Here is a 9,191-nt window from a genome sequence, read left to right as displayed (position 1 = left end):
TGGAGGGATAGAGCAGGTAGGGGCTAAACTGTAAAATAAAACAGACTATAATTGTTCACAACAACACAAAGGAGCAAAAGAACAACAACAAAAAAGGAAAAAGATAATGGAAAATCAGTCATATGTTATATAAAGCAACAGTGGCTTTCAATAAAGCAAATAATTTATTTTTCATTTATTCATTTATGCATTCATTTGTAAATAGGTAACTAAGCTAGCCATACAACAATTTTAGCTATGATCTAGTAAAATTAAATATAGTTCACATAGTAAGTAAGACAAGTATTTTATTTGCAGTGCGTGTGTGTGTGTGTATGTGTGTGTGTGAGCACGTGCGCACGTGTGTGTGTGCGCATGTGTGTGTGTGTGTGTGTGTGTGTGTGTGTGTGTGTGTGTGTGTGTGTGTGTGTGTGTGTGCGCGCATGCATACATGGGTAAACAGACAAGGAGACATTGCTTAAAGGAGATAAGACACTGGAATAACAGAACATATATAAAGAGATTCTCTGTCAGTAAAATATGTAGTCCATCACACCAGATGTTTAGAATGTACATATTTCTAAATCCTGTAAGTTTATTACTAAACCTAAGAAGGTTGCTGCAGACTATAAGCTTAAAAAAACATCGTATTTCATTACAACTGCTATCACTGGAGAAAGTCTTGTTCTGTTAAAGTGGTAGTATTTTTTTTTTCCTTCTGCCACTCTGTGTCATTATGAGCATTTATAGTCTTTAGTTCCCGTGGACTATGATGTTTGCAGATGGCATTGTGATCTGTAGTGGGAGTAGGGAACAGGTGGAGGAGACCCTGGAGAGGTGGAGATATGCTCTAGAGAGGAGTAATGAAGGTCAGCAGGACTAAGACAGACTATATCTGTGTGAATGAGAGGGAGGATAGAGGAATGGTGAGGATGCAGGGAGTAAAGGTGGTGAAGGTGGATGAGTTTAAATACTTGGGATCAACAGTTCAGAGTAATGGTGAGTGTGGAAGGGAGGTGAAGAAGAGAGTACAGGCAGGATGGAGTGGGTGGAGAAGAGTGTCAGGAGTGATTTGTGACAGACGAGTATCAGTAAAAGGGAAGGTCTACAAGAGGGCAGTGAGACCAGCTATATTATATGAGTTGGAGACAGTGGCATTGACAAAAAGGCAGGTGTCAGAGCTGGATGTGATGAGTTGAAGATGTTAAGATTTGCACTGGGTGTGACGAGGATGGACAGGATTAGGAATGAGTATATTAGAGGGTCAGCCCAGGTTGGAAGGTTTGGAGACAAAGCCAGGGAGGCAAGATTACATTGGTTTGGACATGTGCTGAGGAGGGATGCTGGGTATATTGGGAAAAGGATGCTAAGGATGAAGCTGTCAGGTAAGAGGAAAAGAAGAAGGCGTAAGATAAGGTTTATGGATGTGGTGAGAGAGGACATGCAGGTGGTTGATGTGTCAGAGCAAGATGCAAAGGACAGGAAGAAATGGAAACAGGTGATCTGCTGTGGCAACCCCTAACGGGAGCAGCCAAAAGAAGAAGAAGAAGAAGTATTTCTGTTTCATTTTGCACTTTAGTTCCTGTCTGCTTTATTCCCTGTTTATATATTTATCTGCTAGGTAACTCAGTGTGGCCTCATCTGATCTATTCACCTCTGATAACTACTGCATACTCTTGACCAGACAATACTTTGAGGTAATTGAAAAACTGTGTTAGGCTTCTCAGTTGTCTCATTGACTGCATGCCTAGTAATTACCCATGAACCTAGGAATCTAAGAACTACAAGATATGATTCAAAAATATGGCTGCAAACAACAAGAATGCAATAATGATATTATTGCTGAAAGGACAATGCCATAAAAATATACAACTGACAAAATGATCTCAGGTAATACCTACATTTTTCAGTGAATGGAAACTCAAAAAATTTAAAACTGGAAAAAAAAAATGTTGTCATTCTTTAAAACCTATATAACACTCGGGAGAGACAATGGGCGGAATATATTCCTGTTCCTTAATAAAAGTTACTGTCAGTCAGAAGGCAACTATAACCATAAATTGTTGGAAGCACATGAACGCTCCCACAGACTCACACTTGAACGTTGTAGATTGATGTATATAAGTAGGCAGTCTCCAAACATGCACTCTCCAAACATGTTCTTAGTACCTCCGTAGAACATACATTTAATTTCAAGGCCATTTATGTTAATTATTCAACCATTAGGAGGGGTAATATTCAGAATCAGACAGAACAAAATGAAACCAAGTGGATAATAAGACTAAGAGTTAACGGGGAGCCTGGGCTAAATGATAGGGTACCTATTCGACCCATGCTAAAGGCCAGGAAGCTCACCATTTAGAGTTGCATATATTTTATATTGTTTTTTTATATATATTTTATATATATTTTTTATATATTTAATGTGGCTTCATTCTATATTCTAATATATGTGTATACATATTTATATTTAATAATTACTTAAATGTTTTTGAATGATCATTCATGCCAGTGATGCAATCAGCGGTGTACATATTTAGGTACACCGAAAACAAAAGTATAAATACACTGTTTTTAAGCATGCATTTTACAATTTTCGCATTTCATAGTGACATTTTTTTTGTATTTGCTAGTTATTACTGCTAAACTAGATGTTGTTTACTTAATCTATTGCCTTGTATATTTATTATTTATTTCAAGTGCCCCAAAATGAACATCTAGGTTATTTAAGTTAGTGCCGCAATTTGATGTGTATATATTCAAGTGTGGTTAGTTGATGCGGTTAAAGTGTTTGAATAAGCAATTCAGGCAGATTATGTTATGTCTGTGTGTCACATTTATAAGTTTATTGTAAGTGATATTGCAGATATTGTCTATCAAGTAATTGAAAGGAAGTGATGTCATCATTACTTAGTATATATACGCTGTTTTTAAAATGATTGTTTTATTGGCCTGAGGAAGCCTACGGGTGAAAGCGCTTGCCAAGTTCTTGCTACATTAAACAAATTGTTTTAATTTATTTTTGGATCGTGTTTGGAGAAGTGATTTATGCTCAGCTGTGTGGATTATTCTTTTTTAAGGAATGCTTGTGTATTCAGATGAGTACCAAAAGAACAGGACTATCCTTGGTGAAGTGAAAACTGCCTACTTATATACATCAATCTACAATGTTCAAGTGTGAGTCTGTGGGAGCGTTCATGCGCTTCCAACAATCTATGGTTATAGTTGCCTTCTGACTGACAGTAACTTTTATTAAGGAACAGGAATATATTCTGCCCATTGTCTCTCCTGAGTGTTATATATCTTTGTTTATGGTCTGATTTTGAAGGGAGAGCCGATTCCTGAGCAGCTATCATTATTTTTATTCTATTCTTTAAAACCTGCTACTTGTAGAACAGTGTGCTATGCTTTGTTGTCTGTACCTTATCAGCCACTGTAGTTGAAGGAAGTTTCCAGGTCAGAAGGCGGTATTATGCTAATTCTACTGAGCATCTGTTACAAGTAAGATGCAGAATGTGCATGCAGAAGCAGCTATGTTGGGTGTACATCTGTTAAACTGCCATCATGTCTCCACTCATTATTCATCATGGTGTCAGGAGTGGGATTCGAAATCATTTAAGTCTCACAAAGTGTAACAAATTGTGAAAAAGCCATTTTAATCTTTCAATGTGCAACAAAATGTCCAAAGTTGTAAGAATGTCTTCAAACTGCAATGAATGTACGCAATAAGTCGCATAAGCCTCTCTGTGGTGCAACGAATGTCTGAAGCGCTACAGGTACTTGCATTTACTTTTACAGCATAGGAAACAAATTTTGTAAATTGAAAAGTGGATAAGGTCTTCGCATTTACTTTAACTACATGCCAGATGTATTTTGCAGAGAATTGGTATGTATATGAACAGGAATATGATATTTTCATAGCGGCTCCACATTCTGATAAAGATTCACGCACCCGAGCATTTATATTTCTCAAGTTGGATGACTCAGAGGTCATTGAGCTAGAACATTCTTTTGAATGTGTGCCTATGCTTTATGTGGGAGAGGGAGAAAAACAGTGTATTATTGCTCAAGCAGAAATGTGGAAAGATCCAGACTGTTTAAAACCTAAATTCAGTGAACTGTGTAACCCTCAGACAAATATAACAATGGAAAGGCATAAATTTAACACAAGGAATCAAAAGCATGGTAAAACTATTGAGGCATATGTTACTGATTTACGAAATAAAGCAAAACCATATCAATTTGGGGATTTGCAAAATAATTTAATAAATGACCGTCTTGTGTGTGGTATAAATAATGATACAGTGAGGAAAATTCTACTGCGTGATTGCGAATTAACACTAAGCAAAGCTATTGAAGTTTGCCAGATACATGAGTTCAGAGAAAACAATACGAATATGCTTGCTGTAAATACTACTGCAAATGCCGATAGTGTGAAATAGAAATTTAAGATAACAAAGCCTCTTAAGTGTAAACCAAAAAGATTTACCTCAGTAAATCCTATTGTTAATTGTAGCAATTGTAGAGGCAGTTATGAATCCAAATGAGAAAAGTGTTTAGTTTATGATCAGCAGTATCGCAAATGCAAAAAGTGGAATCATTTCAAAACGTTTTGCATATCAGCACTGGCTAACAGTAAGATTAATCTGAAGCAAGAAGTGAATCAAAATGAGACTGTGACGAGCCCGAATGGTAGTGATGAATCTTTCTGTTCATGGTGTTTCTATGGCTGGTGTAATAGTTAACATAGTAAATTCATGAGTGTCATCAAAGAGTGAACTATTTTGTGCTGTATAAATGAATGGGAAACCAACAGAGCTCTAAGTGGGAACCGGATCCAAATGCAATGTCACTTCAGCTAAAGCTTATGCAAAAGTAAAAACTGGACAGTATTTTGACTCCATGAAGTGTACAAAATTAGTTGATTATAGTGGTAAAGTAATTCAAATGGATGACACTGACTTTCTTGACATTTTGTAAGCAACAGCTACAGTATGATTTGCAAGTCAATGTTGTTCGCAGAGATGTACAGTCATTGCTAGGCCTCAAAGACAGCCTACGTATGGGTTTGATTTCCCTTGGTAAAGAAGTTCATCATTTAAATACAAAGGAAAATGATAGTTTTCACAACATATTTTCAAAGAGTATGCTGAACCCTTTACAGATAAACTTAGTAAGGTTCCAGTTACATATTCCATGAAGCAGAACCATGAGGTGAACCCAGTTATTTGACCAGCATGTAGGATTCCAGTAGTAATGCAGAGTAAAGTTAAAGCAGAATTAGACAGAATGGTAAATTCTTGTGTTCTCTCTTCTGTGTCAGAACCTAGTGAACGGTATCATCTATGGTAGTAGCCCATAAAAAGCTCAGATGTTATTCGAATGTGCATTGATCCTAGTGACTTAAATAAAGCTTTTAAACATCCTCATCACATAATGCATACAGCAGAGGAGGTAGCAGCATTAATGCTGAATGCCACATTTTTTTGGGTTATAGATGCTATGACCTCCTTTTGGCAAATTTCATTGGATCACAAATTGTCTTTATTAATGACTTTTAGTACACCATTTGGGAACTATAGATTTTTTAGGATGCCATTTGGGATCAGTTCTGTCAGCAAAGTATTCCAAAGTGCCATGGAACAAATATTTGCTGGGTATCCTTGTGCCATTATAGTTGATGACATTATCGTCGGAGGCAATGGAGAAAAAGAACATAACAGAAACCTTAGGAAAGTTCTAGATCATGCAGGTGAGGTCAACCTCAAGCTGAATCCTTTGAAATGTCACTTCAAATTGAATGAAGTTGCCTATGTCGGTCACTTGTTCACAAGTTCAGACCTTCAACCTGAGCCATCAAAGGTAACAGCAATCAATGAAATGCCAATTCCAGAGAGTGTTACACTTTTACAACGTTTCCTGGGTATGATTAACTATTTAGGAAAGTTCACTCCTAACCTTAGTGAGGTTTCTGCACCATTACATGAGTTAACATGCAAAGATATAAAATGGTCTTGGTATGAGCAGCATCAAGAAACATTTGATACTTTGTAAAACAGAATTTCCAGTCTACCTACACTGCGATACTATGATGTTCATAAACCTATGACTCTCACTTGTGATGCTTCGCAATATGGTCTTGGCACAGCATGTCTTCAGGATGGCATTTCAGTTGCATATGCATCTCATACTTCGACCCCAACAGAAATGCACTATGCAAAAATAGAAAAAAGAGCTGCTTGCAGTTGTGTTTGTGGGTTCCAAATTCAATGACTATATATAAGGAAGACCAATTCAGATCGAAACAGATCATCAGCCGTTGGTAACGATTTTGAACAAACCAATACATATCGCTCCAGCAAGATTGCAACATATGATGTTAAAATTGCAGAATATAACTTCAGTATTGTCTACAACAAAGGTAAACATATGTATCTCACAGATGCTTTGTCTCAGGCACCCAGAAAGATGTCAGAGCATCATGAAAATAAGACAGAAGATTTTGAAGTTATGGAAGTCAAAAACATTTCGTCATTATGGCTTGATGAGTTAAGAAACGATAGTGCTAAAGTCCCAGTTTTTCAAAGACTGTGTAATGTTATTAACCAAGGCTGGTCAACATGTCAGACAAGTTTGCCACTTGAACTTCAGCAGTATTTCCCATACAGAGACAAACTCATTGTGGAAGATGTTATCATTATGAGAGATACGAATGTGGTAGTTCCTAAATCATTGCAAAAAGAATACATAACAATCCTGCACGGAGGTCACCCAGGCACTGAATCAACTAAAAGTAGGGCAAGAGGTATTGTGTTTTGACCCTCAATGTCCAGGGATATTGAAAGAGAGACACTTTCCTGTTCAGTTTGCAACAGTAGTAAACCACATCAGCAGAAAGAACCTCTTCAACTGCACCAAATCCCTCATTTACCATGGCCCACAGTTGCTGTAGACATTTTCAAATGGAATGGTCAACACTATCTTGTACTAGCTGACTCATACTCTGGTTGGTTCAAAGCTGACTTACTTTGTAACATCATCTATTGCAATGATTATGAAACTAGAGAGACATTTTTCAGTTCAAGGAAGTCTGCATAAAATCATAGCAGATAACAGTGCAAAATTTACTAGTCAGCATTTTAAACAATTTCCTAGATCATGGGATTTTATTCATGTAGCCAGTAGTCCAGAATATCCACAATTTAATGGCTTAGCTGAGTGTGCAGTTCATAATACAAAACAATTGATTTAAAAGTCCAAAAAGGAAGGAATTGATGTATTCCTTAATTTACTGAATCTTTGAAACATTCCTATGACCAGATGCTTGGTTCACCTGCTCAAAGACTGATGTTGAGACAGACATGAACAATTCTTCCAATCAAAAAACGTCTGTTAGTGCCAGTTGCAAAGAGCAATGAGGTAGTCAAAGCTCAACTATTGAAAAAACATCATTCGCAAAAGGTATACTATGACAAACTCATAAACCTGTTCGACCATTATTGCAAAGAGAAGTTGTCCGAATGCAAACTTCAAAGGTTCATGATAGAGTGGGAATCATAAAAGCCATTTGTGTTGAACTAAGGTCTTATAAAATTCAGTTTGAAATTGTAGACTAAAGAAAAAATCGTAGATATATTTTGCCTGTCCCAGAGCCGAAGCCAAATAGACTGTGTGTACTAGTGATTCCAGTCCCATGACTTAGTCACTAACTGATCAGCTTCCAGAAAATGGACAGCCTTGTTTGTATAATTCTGACATATCAAATGATGTTTCTATATCAAATAAATCTCTTGAGACAGGTTCTGTTTCTAATTCTACTCAAAAGTTCTATGTGACAAGGGCAGGAAGAGTCTGCAAACCTAATTCTAAATATGTACAATAAATTGCATTTGTCGCCAGACAGACAACATTGAATTGTTTATACAATGAGTAATTCCTGAATGTGTTTCAAGAAGTATAAATGCAGATTTGTGCATGTATTTGCAATAGGCACAAAGTAAAGAGGGAGGATGTAGAGGAGTGTGCTATGTTTTGTTATCTGTACCTTATCAGCCACTGCAGTTGTAGTAAGTTTCCAGGTCAGAGGGCGGTATTAAGCTAACTCTCTACTGAGCACGTATTACAAGTAAGATATAGAATGTGCATGCAGTAGCAGCTATGCCGGTTGTACAATAAACCATCTGTCAAACTGCCATCATGTCTCCACTTATCATTCACCCATGCTGTTAAAAGAATTGTTTATTTAGAACCCTTGTATTAGAATTCATTATATATTCATTATCTGGATGTACAATAGTTTCTTTTCTTACTTGCAGTCCATCATTCCTGTTTGCATTTTAAGCTGTACTTTTGTATATAACTTTTGGTTGTTTTGTGGCAAATATAGCTTGAAAAGGTATGGTTAGATGACTTGCATACATAAGTCATATAACAGTTTGCTTTTCTGCAATTACTGTTTTCAAAATTATTATATTTTTCATGTCTCACATGCTGCATCAGTTTCAAGACATAACGCATTTAATAACATGATAGTTTATCTAAAAAAAAAAATGTCTGCACATAGAAACCTTATCAATAACAATTTATTAGCTGCTTTTTCATGCTGTACCAGGTACCTTAATATTGTCCTGAGACGTTTAGCATAATGTTTCCTCTAGTGGCCTGATGCTACAGTTGTTGTTGTTGTGTCTTTCGGCTTTTCCCGGTTAGGGGTCGCCACAGAGGAACTCCGGTCTGCTAATGATTGGCAGTAGATTTTTACGTGCCGAGTTGCCCGGTCTGACGCACAACCTTCAACGAAGATACGCCCATTCACGCATGTCTCCACGCAGAAGACGCTCTAGCTGAGAATCGAAGCGGACAGCGTCTTACTGTGAGGCGACAATGCTACCGCAGCAGCACCACCACAGTATATATCCATCTGCTAGTACAGCCAATGGAACAGGACAGCAAATAACAGACTAAAGTCTTTCTGTTTCAATAAATACATCAAGATAGTTTCTGCCATTTACTGTTGTTGCCAAAAAGAAGCACAAAAAAACTATGAACCAAAATGAAAAAAACTGTCACTGCAGTAGTCAAAGTAACAAGGCAAAGGAAGCTTTTACTAAAATTTAATTTGAAGCACTTTTCGTTTGCACAGTATGCAAACTTCCTCAGAAAGTTGTGTTAACATTTAAAACACATATAAATACATAAATCTGATTACAACA

Source organism: Protopterus annectens, chromosome 2.part1, assembly GCF_019279795.1.
Source record: "Protopterus annectens isolate FY-2018-M chromosome 2.part1, PAN1.0, whole genome shotgun sequence".
NCBI lineage: Eukaryota > Metazoa > Chordata > Ceratodontiformes > Protopteridae > Protopterus > Protopterus annectens.
The sequence above is the reverse complement of the archived record's forward strand: the minus strand, read 5'-3'. Positions refer to the sequence as shown.